This window comes from Pseudophryne corroboree, chromosome 1 (assembly GCF_028390025.1).
Source record: "Pseudophryne corroboree isolate aPseCor3 chromosome 1, aPseCor3.hap2, whole genome shotgun sequence".
In the NCBI taxonomy this organism is placed as follows: Eukaryota; Metazoa; Chordata; class Amphibia; order Anura; family Myobatrachidae; genus Pseudophryne; species Pseudophryne corroboree.
The window spans coordinates 372,029,657-372,044,129 of NC_086444.1; positions in this window are offsets into that span (position 1 = coordinate 372,029,657).

Sequence of the window (14,473 nt, forward strand, 5' to 3'; positions counted from 1 at the left end):
CCATGCTGCTGGGTGCCAGGTAGCTGTGTGTGTGTGTGTGTAGCTACATTACATCTGTTCTCTGAGGCCACACCTGACCACTACCTTCCTGTTTGACCAGTACCTGGGGGAGGGGTCTTTCTTTCTCCTTTGTATATGCTAATCAGGTTCAGCCCTGAAAACTTAGTAAAAGGTTGTCTTGAGCATCCATTGTTCTAACAATATGATCTTAGCTTTTATACATATAATCATATCTATCCGCTGCAATGTCCCACAACAACACAACAGGCCTCAAACTAACCCACACCTCATTCTGCTTGCTTCAATACCAAACATGATGTGTTTATCTGGTTCGGTTCGAATGATACACATCCATGACATTAATTCATTAGCCAATTCTAAATCTCCATGATGTCTGGTGCTGTTCATTATTATAACCATGTACTGTATGAAACAAGTGCCGAATCCATCTCAGTGCCATGTCCGAGCAAATGCGTGTGTTTCCATATATTGCTGTGCTCGCTGCGCATATTTGCAAGTATAGCGACTTATATGTGTGCAGTTTATATGGTCTCTCTATGTAATATTTTTGACTTTGACAGAAGATATGCCTTTTTGCAGATGATACAAAGATATGCAACAGGGTAGACACACCGGGAGGGGTCAAACAAATGATTGATGACCTAGGTAGGCTTGAGAAATGGTCAAGAACGTGGCAACTACAGTTTAATGCTAAAAAATGCAAAATCATGCACTTGGGTCTCAAAAACCCAAAGGCTAAGTATAGTATCAAGGGTACTATAATGGAAACTACTGAGGAGGAAAGAGATTTAGGAGTCACTATTTCAAGTGACTTGAAGGCAGGAAAGCAATGCAACAAAGCAATGAGAAAGGCAAGTCAGATGCTTGGTTGCATAGGGAGAGGAATCAGTAGCAGGAAAAAAGAAGTGATAATGCCACTGTATCGGTCATTGGTAAGGCCCCATCTGGAATACTGTGTCCAGTTCTGGAGACCCTATCTCCAGAAGGATATAAATACATTAGAGAGTGTACAAAGAAGGGCAACTAAAATGGTGCATGGCCTACATCACAAAACTTACCCGGAAAGGCTAAAAGATCTTAACATGTATAGTTTGGAGGAGAGAAGGGAAAGGGGAGACATGATAGAAACTTTCAAATATATAAAGGGTCTTAACAAAGTTCAGGAGGGAAACATTCTTCAAAGGAAAAGAAGCATTAGAACTCGAGGGCATACATTGAGACTGGAGGGGGGGAGGTTCAGGGGAAATTTAAGGAAAAATTACTTCACAGAAAGGGTAGTGGATAAGTGGAATAGCCTCCCATCAGAGGTGGTAGAGGCTAAGACTGTAGGGCAATTTAAACATGCTTGGGACAGGCATATGAATATCCTTACAAAGAATCAAGGTTAAAAAAGGGTTGAGATTGCCTAAAGGATAAAATAAAAAAGGGGCAGACTAGATGGGCCAAGTGGTTCTTATCTGCCGTCAAATTCTATGTAATAAAACAGCAAATACTTTTAAAGTCCATAAACTTCTCTTAAACATAACTATACGCTGGAGCGACCGATCTCTTCCTAACCAACACCGGAATGTTTCTAATAAAATGTTCTTTGGTTAGGTACTAAACACCACTGTTCAGACCCTGTCTGACCCTTCGTATCATGCAAAGAGGAATTCCTTTGTTCATGAACCAGTTACACTAAACATACTTACAGATATTATTAAAGGGAGCATAACCTATAAAATATACTATTTGGATTAACTATGTAACGATCGAGTCGCCCGCCAGACGCACACAAACTCTACCGTAAATGCACATACCATGCGCCTGAGCGCACGACCGTGGAGGCGCCGTCACGCAACTGCGAATATGCGCACGCACGGGAGAGAATGTGCACGTGCAGCGGGCAAGCGCATGGGGTTAGTACAAGGCATCATAGGTCGCTATATTTTTCGACTTTGACAGTACTTTTAACAGATTTCTGACTTTCGCGGACCTTCTGGTCTGCTGTAACACTAATTGCTCCTTTTACCTTATTCACTGTTAACGTGAGATGGCCTTCTCCCACGCCACCACGTGTTCACTTCACGGGTGTCCTTCTACGAGATCTCGAATTCCGGGGTTCACACCAAAGAAAACTTTACTTGCATACACACGCTCTTTCACTTCATATATACTTTGATTTTTCTGTACAGAAAATTTCTTTCATTCAGGTAACACAGGCTAATCCCAGAGGTAATGCAACGAGAGGATGATCTTTTTAAACTAAATTTTGGAAACTGAACAAATTTGTGCTATTATCTCGTGGCTTCCGTATCGCCTATCAAAACAATGCTATCGAGTGATTTGTATTTAGTGGGCGTATCTGTACGCACGTTGCGTGATATACGCCACGTGTGTAGGCCTTTGCGTTGCGTACGCTGTCTCGCACTCGGTCAGAGACACGTGTACACAGGCCAGATACGTCCGCAGTAACACAAATAACACGCTTCTATAAATGCAAACGATATTTAACTATAATCGTTTACCAAGCACCACACAGTATCTCCTGTATAACCTTTATAACTGGGTCAGGCTGCGTGCGTGTTTTACAATTACTCCCTTAAGTATTAATCTTACTTTTAACTAAATAGCAACAAATTTTCTCAGCACGTGATCAATGCTAATGGCAAACAGAAAGGTAGCTATGTGAAAATACGCAAATGAAAATACAGGTGTGTGCGTGTGTTGCGTGCGCAATTTGCACCAATACAGAAATTTAAACAGATTTAAAAGACAATAGCTTAACGTTCTTACCTTTCGGTTCCGGATCCCACCAGCATCCCTACAAACCAAGCGAAGCAGACGCTTATCTGATCAGCACTACCGTATCCCCAACCACCAAACGGCTAACAGGGGATACTACCTTCCCGCCCTTTGCTGATGGATAAAGTCTGCCTGGTTCCGCTTGGTTGCGGATATGAGGAGGTCCGGACGATGCCCCCAATTGATAAAGTCAGTTATTACCTATAAACATTAAGCTATATTCTATTACGGACTAAGTACACTATTGGCGCACTGAGTACCGTAAGGGTACGCACCTAGCGTAGCAGACACTAGGCCGTGGGCGCAACGCACGAGCGACAAGTACGCTCACGGAATGATACACAGTAACCCTTAGTAACAACACACCGTAAGGGTATGCTTACACTTTAAACCTTGACAATGTAATACTATAATGATGTAATGCTTATTAACCTTGATAATATAAAAGCTGTTTGAGCGATTGAGACGCTAAGAAAACCCTTTACAGTAACTAGTGAAAACACAAGACCTGGTTTGGATTTAAAAACCACTCCAGCTCTAACACCTTCGTGGATTGCTTTTAGAGTAAAAAGGGGAAAAACAGTACAGCTTATACACTACAAACCTAACATCAAAATCTAAACAGAATAACTAGTAATAATATGAACAATAGCGAACGATCGCAAACACAAGCAAACAGAATGAGTACACAATGAGAACAAATGGCAAACACAGAGGATAACAAAATGGCTACAGAGAACTTACACACGTGGGAATGATTCGCAAGCGCGTCCTGGATCCAGCCCTCAGCCTTCAATGTGAAAACCTTGCAGAGAGAGTGAGTGACTGGACAGGCAATGGTGGTCTTTATATACACAGCATACAGTAACAATACAATGGTCCCTATAATCTCATGGTTCATTGGACACAGGAATGTGTCTCTGCATTATAACAAAAGGTCATAGGTGGGTTCGAACAGGTGGGCTGTGTCTTTCTCCAACTGCTCAGGTGGGAGGTATCCTCAGGATTCCCGCCGCATGGATAATGAACAGCAAATACAGTAAATGTCTATACAAAAAATTCTCTGGGGAGAAGTACACCCCAGAATCCCAGCGCAAATTAATCAACAATGTTCATTAATTAGCCACTAGCTGCACACACTAAAGGATTAGCTAGATCCTAAAACAATTCAAGACACAAACAAAGAAAAAGTGGTGCGCTTTTGTGTCTTTAAATTAAATGAGTTTCGGTGTCTGCTTATGCTCAGAACTGAAAATTTATTTCAGTTCTGAGCATAAGCAGACACCGAAACTCATTTAATTTAAAGACACAAAAGCGCACCACTTTTTCTTTGTTAGTAAATGTCTATAAACTACTTTTCTACATAACTATACGCAGGAGCGAGCGATCTCTTCCTAACCAACACCGAAATGTTACCATTAAAATACTCTACAGCTGGATACTAGACACCACAGTTCAACCTTTATCTGACCCTTCCTATCATGCAAAGAGGAATTTCTCTGTCCACGAACCATTTAAACTAAACATACTTGCTGACATTGGTAAGGGGAATATTATCTATAAAACACACTATATGGGTTAAATATGCTATGATCGAGTCGCCCGCTACACGCTCACAAACCCTACCGTAAATGCGCATACCACGCGCCAAAGCGCATGGCCGTAGAAGCTCTTTTACGCAATGTGCGAATATGCGCACGCATGTGCATGGGGTTAGTAAAAGGCATATGATTCATGATATTTTTCGACTTTGACAGTGTGCATGTAGCTGCTGCGTGGTTGCCTTATTGCAGGGTATTTTACTCAGCGTGCTATTCCTATATTACTATACCTGTGGGGGCCAAGTGTTTCAGGTTTTTCTCAGAAAATATAGGTTTGTCTCACAAGATATACTACTGGAGTATTTTTTACTTGTGAATTATAGTCACCATATGTTTTATTCCTATTGAACCCTCGGTCTGTGCCAGCTGCAGCTGTTATTCTGAGAGTTCTTACTAGGTGTAATGCTGCTAATTATATAATTACTGTTTGTACCGAGTTGCCTTTTACTGTGCACATTATTATGTCTGCTACATGTGGCAACAGCGTTGGGGCCTCTCCCACACTGCGTGGTAGTGAGGCCACTGACGGAATGGAGGATAATTTAGCAGCTGAGAGTTCAGGTTCAGGGGCTTCCTTGCCTCCAAGTGGGTCAGTAGCACTCGGGGCATCACAAGAACCACCTTGGGCTACATTTTCCACATTGTTAAATACGCTTGTAACAAAATTGACGCCCCCTGTGGGACCACCTGTGCCGTTGCCACAGATTATGGTCCCCGCTGTGAACCCGCCATGGGCGGATCAGCTTTCCACTCAGTTACAGCATTTGAACCGATCCATGTCCAAATCTAAGGGTCACTCTCGCCCGCATAAGACTAAGTCGTCTTCTAAAAGGGCCATTACCTCCTCCCGATCCGCGGCCTTAACTGACACGTCCTCCGAGGAGGACGGGGCTTATACTGATCCTTCGGACACTGATGCTGATGTTTCAGATGGGGAGGGGAAATCGTCCGTGGATGTCTCGGATTTGATTGAGGCAATACGGCTCATTCTTCAGGTGGCTGATGATTCTGAGCCTGAGACTGTCGCCAAGAAACCTGATAGGTTTAAGCGTAAGAAGGTAATTAAGCAGGTCCTACCCTATGCTAAGCACCTGTGACATACGTCAGGAATCCTGGGAAAATCCGGGGACAAAGTTTACACCAAATAAGAGACTGTTGGCTCGCTATCCTCTCTCTGCGGAGGTGTGTAAAAATTGGGAAACCCCTCCGCCTGTAGATTCTCATGTGGCGCGTATAGTTGTTTCCTCTGCCCTACCAGTAACTACCATCACCTCCCTGAAGGAACCGACGGATTGTCGGGTGGAGGGCTGTTTAAAAGCGATTTATACCCTGTCTGGGACTGTTCAAAGGCCAACTATTGCAGCGACATGGGCTGCTGAAGCTGTTGAGGCGTGGGCTCAGGAACTGCCTTCGGATGCTTCTGAGCATGCTCGACAATGTCTCTCATATATTGCTACGGCTTCTCTGTACCTTAAGGAGGCGGCCTCCGATGCCGAGGGGCTTTTGGGCAAGGCTGCTACTGCATCTGTTTTGGCCAGGCGTATCCTTTGGTTGAGATCCAGGTCGTGGATTTGGATTCAAGAAAAACCCTGGAGGTTCTTCCTATCAAGGGAGACATTCTCTTTGGAGAAGACTTCAATAAGATTGTGGCTGACCTGGCTACTGCTAAAACAGCTTGCCTACCCAGTACTGCTCCTTCCGCACAGAAGGCTAAAAGTACTTTCCCTCGTCCCTTTCGTACTCCAGGTAAAGCAAAAGATCAGGCATACCCAAAGCAAGCCCGTGCTTCCAGACCTGCCAAGCCCAGACCGAAAGCGTGCTTGGGCGTCAGCCAGCTTCAAAAACTGATAAGCCTGCCGCATGACGGGGTGGGGATCTCAGGATGGGGGGCCGACTTCTAGGTTTTGGCCAGGAATGGTTGAAGACCACTTTGGATACCTGGGTGAGGGAAGTCGTTGCTCGAGATTACGCCATACCCTCCAAGAATCGCCCCCCTCATCGATTTTGCCTAACAGATGTGCCTCTGGATCCAGCAAAAGCAAACACGTGGCACTTGGTGGTACGTTCCCTCCTGTCCACAGGAGTGGTGGTACAGGTGCCTCTGAATCAGAGGGGCGAGGGGTTCTATTCACCGCTGTTTCTAGTCCCGAAACCGAACGGGTCCTCGCGGCCCATTCTCAATCTGAAGTCCTTGAACAAGCATGTGCGGATTTCCAAGTTTCGTATGGAAACGCTGCACTCTATTGTTCTGGCCATGGAGCCTGGGGACTATATGGTCTCCCTGGACATACAGGATGCCTACCTACATATTCCTATTGCGGTATCTCATCAGCAGTACCTGCGGTATGCAGTGGACAACCTTCACTACCAATTTCGGGTGTTACCTTTTGGTTTGATAACGGCTCCGCGAGTCTTGACCAAGGTTATGACGGTCATGACGGCCACGCTACGCCGTCACGGGGTCAGGATACCACCATACCTAGATGATTTGTTAATCCTGGCGAGTTCCCCAGAACTTCACCTGTGTCATCTCGATTTGACAATCCAGTGCATGAAAGCCCACGGATGGCTGATCAACTGGAAGAAATCCTCCCTGGTTCCGGCTCGGAGCATGGTACACCTGAGAGCGTTATTGGACACCCACAACCAGCGGTTGTTCCTGTCTCAGGAGAAAGTCCTGAAGCTTCAGGACAAGATACGATGCTTCCTATCCCGTCCGCAAGTGTCGATTCATTCGGCGATGCAAGTGTTAGGCCTCATGGTGTCGGCTTTCGACAATGGAGTATGCTCAATTCCATTCTCACCCTCTGCAGAAGTTGATTCTGTCAAAGTGGGACGGTCTGCCTCACCGGATAAGATCTCACATGATCTCCGGATGTCCGTCTGTCACTGAGCTGGTGGCTTCAGGACCTTCTGGATATCCAACTGGGTCCTGCTGACGACGGATGCCAGTCTGAAAGGTTGGGGCGCGGTGTTGGAACAACACTCTCTCCAGGGTCGGTACTCCCGATAAACATTCTGGAACTGCGGGCAGTGTTCAATGTGTTGACAATGGCCCAGCATCTGATACAGAACAGACCTGCCCAAGTACAATCGGACAACGCCACCACGTGGTGTATATCAATCATCAGGGCGGCACTCGACACATGGCAATGAGGGAAGTATCAAGGATTCTTCAGTGGGCAGCGCGCCATCTGCGGCCCATATCAGCAGTGTTCATTCCGGGCGTTCTGAACTGGGAGGCGGACTATCTCAGTCGATAGGATGTACACGCTGGAGAATGGAGCCTACATCCGGAAGTGTTTCAACTTCTCGTGGACAAGTGGCGTCTCCCAGATGTGGTCCTGATGGCGTCTCGACACAATCACAAGGTTCCGGTCTTCGGAGCAAGGACAAGGGATCCTCAAGCAGCGTTCGTGGATGCTCTATCAATCCCGTGGAACTTTCGGCTGCCGTATGTGTTCCCTCCGTTGTCCCTCTTGCCCAGAGTAATATGGAAGTTCAAGCAAGAAGGAGGAAATCTACTTCTAGTCGCTCCAGCGTGGCTCAGGCGGCACTGGTTCTCCAATCTACAGGGCCTCTCGTTAGATAGTTCCCTTCTACTTCCACAACGACCAGACCTCCTCGTTCAGGTCCCTTGTGTTTACCAGTATTTGGGCCGTCTGGCTTTGACGGCATGGCTCTTGAAGCTTCCGTCCTGAGGGCCAAGGGTTTTTCTTAGGCGGACGTTCAAACTATGTTGAAGGCACGTAAGCCGGCTTCTGCTCGGATATACCATAGGGACTGGCATGCTTACTTTACTTGGTGTGCGTCTCACAATCATTACATTTTCAAGTTTAGTACGGCCAAACTTTTGGCCTTTCTACAACAAGGCCTGGATTTAGGCCTGCATCTGGCCTCCCTCAAGGTTCACTTGTCGGTTTGGTTTCAGAGAAAGATTGCTACCCTACCTGATGTCCATACATTCACTCAGGGTGTGCTGAGGAATCAGCCTCCTTATGTGCCACCTGTGGCCCCTTGGGATCTGTCGGTGGCCTTGGAGGCCTTACAAGAGTCTCCGTTTAAGCCTCTTACCTCTGCTGGCCTTAAGTGGCTTTCGCTTAAGGTGTTGTTGTTTTTGCTGGCTATTGCTTCAGCTAGAAGGGTCTCGGACTTGGGTGCCTTATCCTATAAGTCCCCCTATTTGATTTTTCACCGTGTCCGGGCGGTTCTTTGGACACGCCCAGGTTATTTACCCAAGGTGGTGTCTTCTTTCCACCTTAACCAGGAGATTGTGGTTCCGGCCTTTAATTCTCCTGGGTTGTCTTCCAAAGATCGGTCTTTGGATGTGGTACGGGCTCTCCGTATCTATGTGAAGAGAACTTCCTCCATTAGGAAATCCGATTCTCTTTTTGTGTTTGGTTTTCACAAACGTGGCTGGCCTGCTTCTAAGCAGACATTGGCCAGATGGATTAGAATGGTGATTGCACATGCTTATGTACAAGCTGGTCGTCCGGTTCCTGCTACCATCAAAGCCCATTCTACTCGGTCGGTTGGACCTTCTTGGGCGGCCCACCGTGGTGCGACCCTGGGACAATTGTGCAAGGCGGCTACGTGGTCCTCGAGGAACATGTTTATTAGGTTTTATGCCTTTGTTACTGCCGCTTCCCAGGATGCTTCCTTTGGACGCCGGGTTCTTGTGCCCGCTACAGTGCGTCCCCTCCCATAAGGAACTGCTTTAGGACATCCCTGGTGTTATTTCCTTGTGGAGCCCAGTGTACCCCTCAGCAGAAAACGAGATTTATGGTAAGAAATTACCGTTGTTAAATGTTTCTGCGAGGTACACTGGGCTCCACAAGGCGCCCACCCTGATGCACTTTGCTTTTTTGGGTTGGTATTGGCATAGCTGCTGACACCCTCTCCTGCAGTGAGTGTGTGGTGTAATTGGCTACGAGCGGTTGTCGTCTCTGGTACCTGCTACTGCATTGGGCTGGTTAACTAAACTGAGCTCACTGGCATGGAGGCAGGGTTATAGAGGAGGTGGCGCTGTGCATCTTGGGAACAGCCTAAAGCTTTGAGCCTGTTGGTGACTTGGATCAAGATCCTACTCTACACCCTGATGTTATCAAGATCCTACTCTATACCCTGATGTTATTTCCTTGTGGCACCCAGTGTACCTCGCAGAAAGAGATTTAACAATGATACGTTCTTACCATAAATCTCGTTTTTCAACTGCAGTCCACAAGTACCCTCAACATATCATGTTTTGTGGATCTCTTTAATCAGTCACAGGTGAGTTTTTTTTTTTTTCTTTTGCTTAGTAATTATCCAGGTAAGGGACTCAGGGCCAACACCCATTGGTCGACAGGTCATTAGGTCGACATGAGTTTTTTATGGGGGGGTTTGTGTTGTCTCCGTTAAGTGACCGGGAACCCCAATTAGTGTACCGCGTCCCCTTGCATGGCTCACTTTGCTCGCCAGGTTTTGGGCAAGGTGCCTCGCTCCGCTACTGCTGCACTCGGCACAGGTTACCGTTCCCTATCGTAGTCCACGTGGATTGTAAAGTATGAAAAAGTCCCCAAAAAATTGTGAAAAACTCATGTCGACCTTTTTTCATGTCGACGTAATGGTAGTGTCGACCTATCAACTGTTGACCCAGAGTCCGGATACCAATTATCATACCCAATTCTACGGACAGAATGCTTCAAAACATGACCTGTTGGGATAATTTGAGGGTCGAGGCTGAGAATCATGTTTTATTACTGACTGCTAATAGTCACACTGTATCATTCCTAGAGATTCTATTAAGTTAAAGTTACCAATTACCTCAAAGTTGTTTCCTTGCTAAATCCAACCATATAATTCTGTTTATGAATACACTTTTCTGTCCTATTTCCAATTGTCTCCTCATCACAGTTATAAACCTACACTCCATTTTCACCTGGTTAGGTCCTGAGTGAAGGCCATTAGAATCCTCTTCCATATTCATGTGTGAATACATGACAAACTGAAGAGCGCAAAGTGCCTTGAGACCTGTTGGAGAAAAAGAGCGCTATATGAATAAAATAGCCAATTTAATATATAAATGAAAAAGTGACTAAAGCTGGCCATACACTATCCAATGTTTCACTTACCAACTTTTCTATCAGACCTGCCAACTTCTCTAACTTCTCTCCTACTGAAGGATTGACATCAGACCTCTTCTCCACAGCTTGTCACACATGCACCCTGGCAGAGCAGTTTGATGAACATAACCTTCCTTCCCTCCTATTCTGAGAGAAAAGCACTCCACAACCTCCCTGGCCCTCTAATGTTTTCTTCTGGCATTGTAACTGTGCTGCCTGGCTTACTGCAACCAATGGAGCCTGTCCCAATGTCCACCTGCTTCTGTAAATCTTCCAGTTGTGGTGAAAGTTTTCAACTTTCCACTACATTGAATGATTAGTTGGATAAATCAAACATATTAGCTTTAATCAACTTGTTTAAAGACCATTTTAGGTTGTTTTTCAGTGTGTGGGAACAAAAGCCAACTGCTTGGAATGAAATCTGGTACTGTGTGGCTATCTTATGGGCTCCTATATACAACCAGTGGGTAAATGGGCAAAATGATCGAAAAATTAAACACATTTCTCTTATGTCCTAGAAGATACTGGGAATCCATTTAGTACCATGAGGTATAAATGAGTCTACTAGGAGCATTGGGCACTTAAAGAATTTGATAGTGTGCGCTGGCTCCTCCCTCTATGCCCCTCCTACCAGACTCAGTTTAGAAAATGTACCTGGAGGAGCCGGTCACGTCGCTGGAAGCTCCTGAAGAGTTTTCTGCATTTATTTTATCTGTTTGTTATTTTCAGGCAGGTCTTGATGGCACCAGCCTACCTGCTTCGTGAGACTTAGGGGGGTGGGACAGCTCAACCTCTTGAAGGGTTAATGGTCTCGTTCCCTGGTGACAGGACACTAGCTCCTGAGGAAACTATTCACATGCTTCACCACGGCAAGCGTACATTCCCGCAGCACACCACCACCCTAACAGGGCCAGAAGATAGGAGAGTGGTGAGTACCAAGCCGGCGTCCCAGTTAGCAGGTCGCCAGCCATTATGGTGGCATGAGGGTACAGAGATGCATGGCTTCTACGGGGGTGACATAGTCTCCAGACTCGGTACACAGTGCGGACGCACTACTTCTGAGGGAGCGAACTGAGTCTGAGTACAGTACGGGTGTACACAATATCCAGACTGGCATTAAAGGCTTAAAAGGCGACTGACTCCATTTTAAGCACTAACATTACCTCAACCAGTATAAAAAAAGCGGGAAGACCGTGTGCCATTGAAGGGCGGGGCTTCACTATGAGCGGATCCAGCAGCTCACCAGCGCCATTTTCCCTCTGCAGTGGACACAGGCGCTGACTGACAGAGATGCGCAGCTCCTCCGGAGAGACTCCAGATTACCTCAGCAGTAGCAAGGGGGGGGGGGGGGGCGCTTACTAGTGTACTAAGTCCTCAATCGGGATACTTAGTCTGCGACCCGGCTAAGCTTGGCATTAGCAGTAAGGGCACTGTGTGCTGGCTTCAGGCTATCTCTGTGTCTCTATTGAAGGGCTCTTTGTGGGTTAATTGTGCATTTAACCTTTGCGCGCGCGTGTGTGTGTGTGTGTGTGTGTGTGTGTGTGTGCTGTCACAGTATGTCAGACAAAGAGTTTTTAAGACACAGTGTTCCTCTTCTGCAGGCTTTCACTGCAGTGTACTCAGTGCAGTGTACCTTCCAAAGCTAGCGGAGCGGAGCCAGCTTGGCTGGATTCCATTAGGGCAGCGGAGGCCAACCAGTGGCTCTTGAGCTGCATGAGGCTCTTTCTTTATTCAAATGTGGCTCCCCAACACTCAAAATCACATGACCACAATAGATCCGGAAACTGCTGCACTCCAGCCAGACACACAGCAGCACTACGTGCACTGAGAATTGAGGGAGTCAGATACTAGAGGTGAGACACCCACGGGCAAACAGAGGACACATAAGAGGCTGCTGCAATGGCACGAGTTGTAGGGGCTGTGGTGACACATGAGGGTGGGCTGGTGTGACACAGAAGGTTCTGGCAGGGGTGACTCGTGGGGTGCTGGCTAAAGTGACACAAGAGGGTGGTAGCAGGAGTGGCACATGTAGTAATTGGCTGGAGTGACACAGGGTGCTGGGAGTAGTGACACATGGGAGAGCTGGCTGGAGTGACGCAGCAGGGTGCTGGCAGGAGTGACTCACAGGGAACTGGCTGGAGTGACATAGGAGGGTACTAGCAGGAGTGACACATGGGAGAGCTGGCTGGAGTAACACAGAAGGGTGCTAGGAGGAGTGACACAGCAGGGTGTGGCAGGAGTGACATAGGAGGGTGCTAGCAGGAGTGACACATGGGAGAGCTGGCTGGAGTAACACAGAAAGGTGCTAGGAGGAGTGACACATGGGAGAGCTGGCTGGAGTGACGCAGCAGGGTGCTGGCAGGAGTGACTCACGGGGAACTGGCTGGAGTGACATATGAGGGTGCTAGGAGGAGTGACACATGGGAGAGCTGGCAGGAGTGACCTAGGAGGGTGCTAGCAGGAGTGACCCAAAATAAGATTTTAAACCTACCGGTAATTTTTTTTCTCGTAGTCCGTAGAGGATGCTGGGGACTCCGTAAGGACCATGGGGATAGACGGGCTCCGCAGAAGACATGGGCACTTTAAGAAAGACTTTGACTCTGGGTGTGCACTGGCTCCTCCCTCTATGCCCCTCCTCCAGACCTCAGTTAGAGAAACTGTGTCCAGAGGAGACTGACAGTACGAGGAAAGGATTTTTGTTAATCCAAGGGCAAGATTCATACCAGCCACACCAATCACACCGTATAACTTGTGATATACTGTCTAGTTAACAGTATGAAAAAAACAACATATCATCGGCCCAAAACCGATTAAACTATAACATAACCCTTATGTAAGCAATAACTATATACAAGTCTTGCAGAAGTAGTCCGCACTTGGGACGGGCGCCCAGCATCCTCTACGGACTACGAGAAAAAGATTTACCGGTAGGTTTAAAATCTTATTTTCTCTAAAGTCCTAGAGGATGCTGGGGACTCCGTAAGGACCATGGGGATTATACCAAAGCTCCCAAACGGGCGGGAGAGTGTGGATGACTCTGCAGCACCGATTGAGCAAACAGAAGGTCCTCCTCAGCCAGGGTATCAAACTTATAGAACTTTGCAAAGGTGTTTGACACCGACCAAGTAGCAGCTCGGCACAGCTGTAGTGCCGAGACCCCTCGGGCAGCCGCCCAAGACGAGCCCACCTTCCTAGTGGAATGGGCCTTAACCGATTTCGGTAACGGCAATCCTGCCGTAGAATGCGCCTGCTGAATCGTGTTACAGATCCAGCGAGCAATAGTCTACTTTGAAGCAGGGCCGCCAACCTTGTTGGCTGCATACAGGACAAACAGTGCTTCTGTTTTTCTGATCCTAGCCGTTCTGGCCACGTAAATTTTCAAAGCCCTGACCACATCCAGGGACTCTGAATCCTCCAAGTCCCGTGTAGCCACAGGCACGACAATAGGTTGGTTCATATGAAAGGATGAGACCACCTTAGGTAGGAATTGAGGACGGGTCCGCAACTCCGCTCTATCCATATGGAAAACCAGATAGGGGCTTTTATGTGATAAAGCCGCCAATTCCGAAACTCGCCTAGCCGAAGTCAAGGCTAACAACATGACCACCTTCCAAGTGAGATATGCAGTACTCCCTACACAAAAGTCTGTACTTCGGGTAAAGAGGCCAAAATCTGAACTTTAATGGAGCCTAATTTTAGGCCCAAATTCACTCCAGTTTGTAGGAAGTGAAGAAAACTGCCTAGATGGAATTCTTCCGTAGGAGCATTCCTGGCCTCACACCAAGAAACATATTTACGCCATATTCGGTGATAATGTTTAGATGTCACGTCCTTCCTAGCCTTTATTAACGTAGGAATAACCTCATCCGGAATACCTTTTTCCGCTAGGATCCGGCGTTCAACCGCCATGCCGTCAAACGCAGCCGTGGTAAGTCTTGGAACAGACAGGGACCTTGTTGTAAC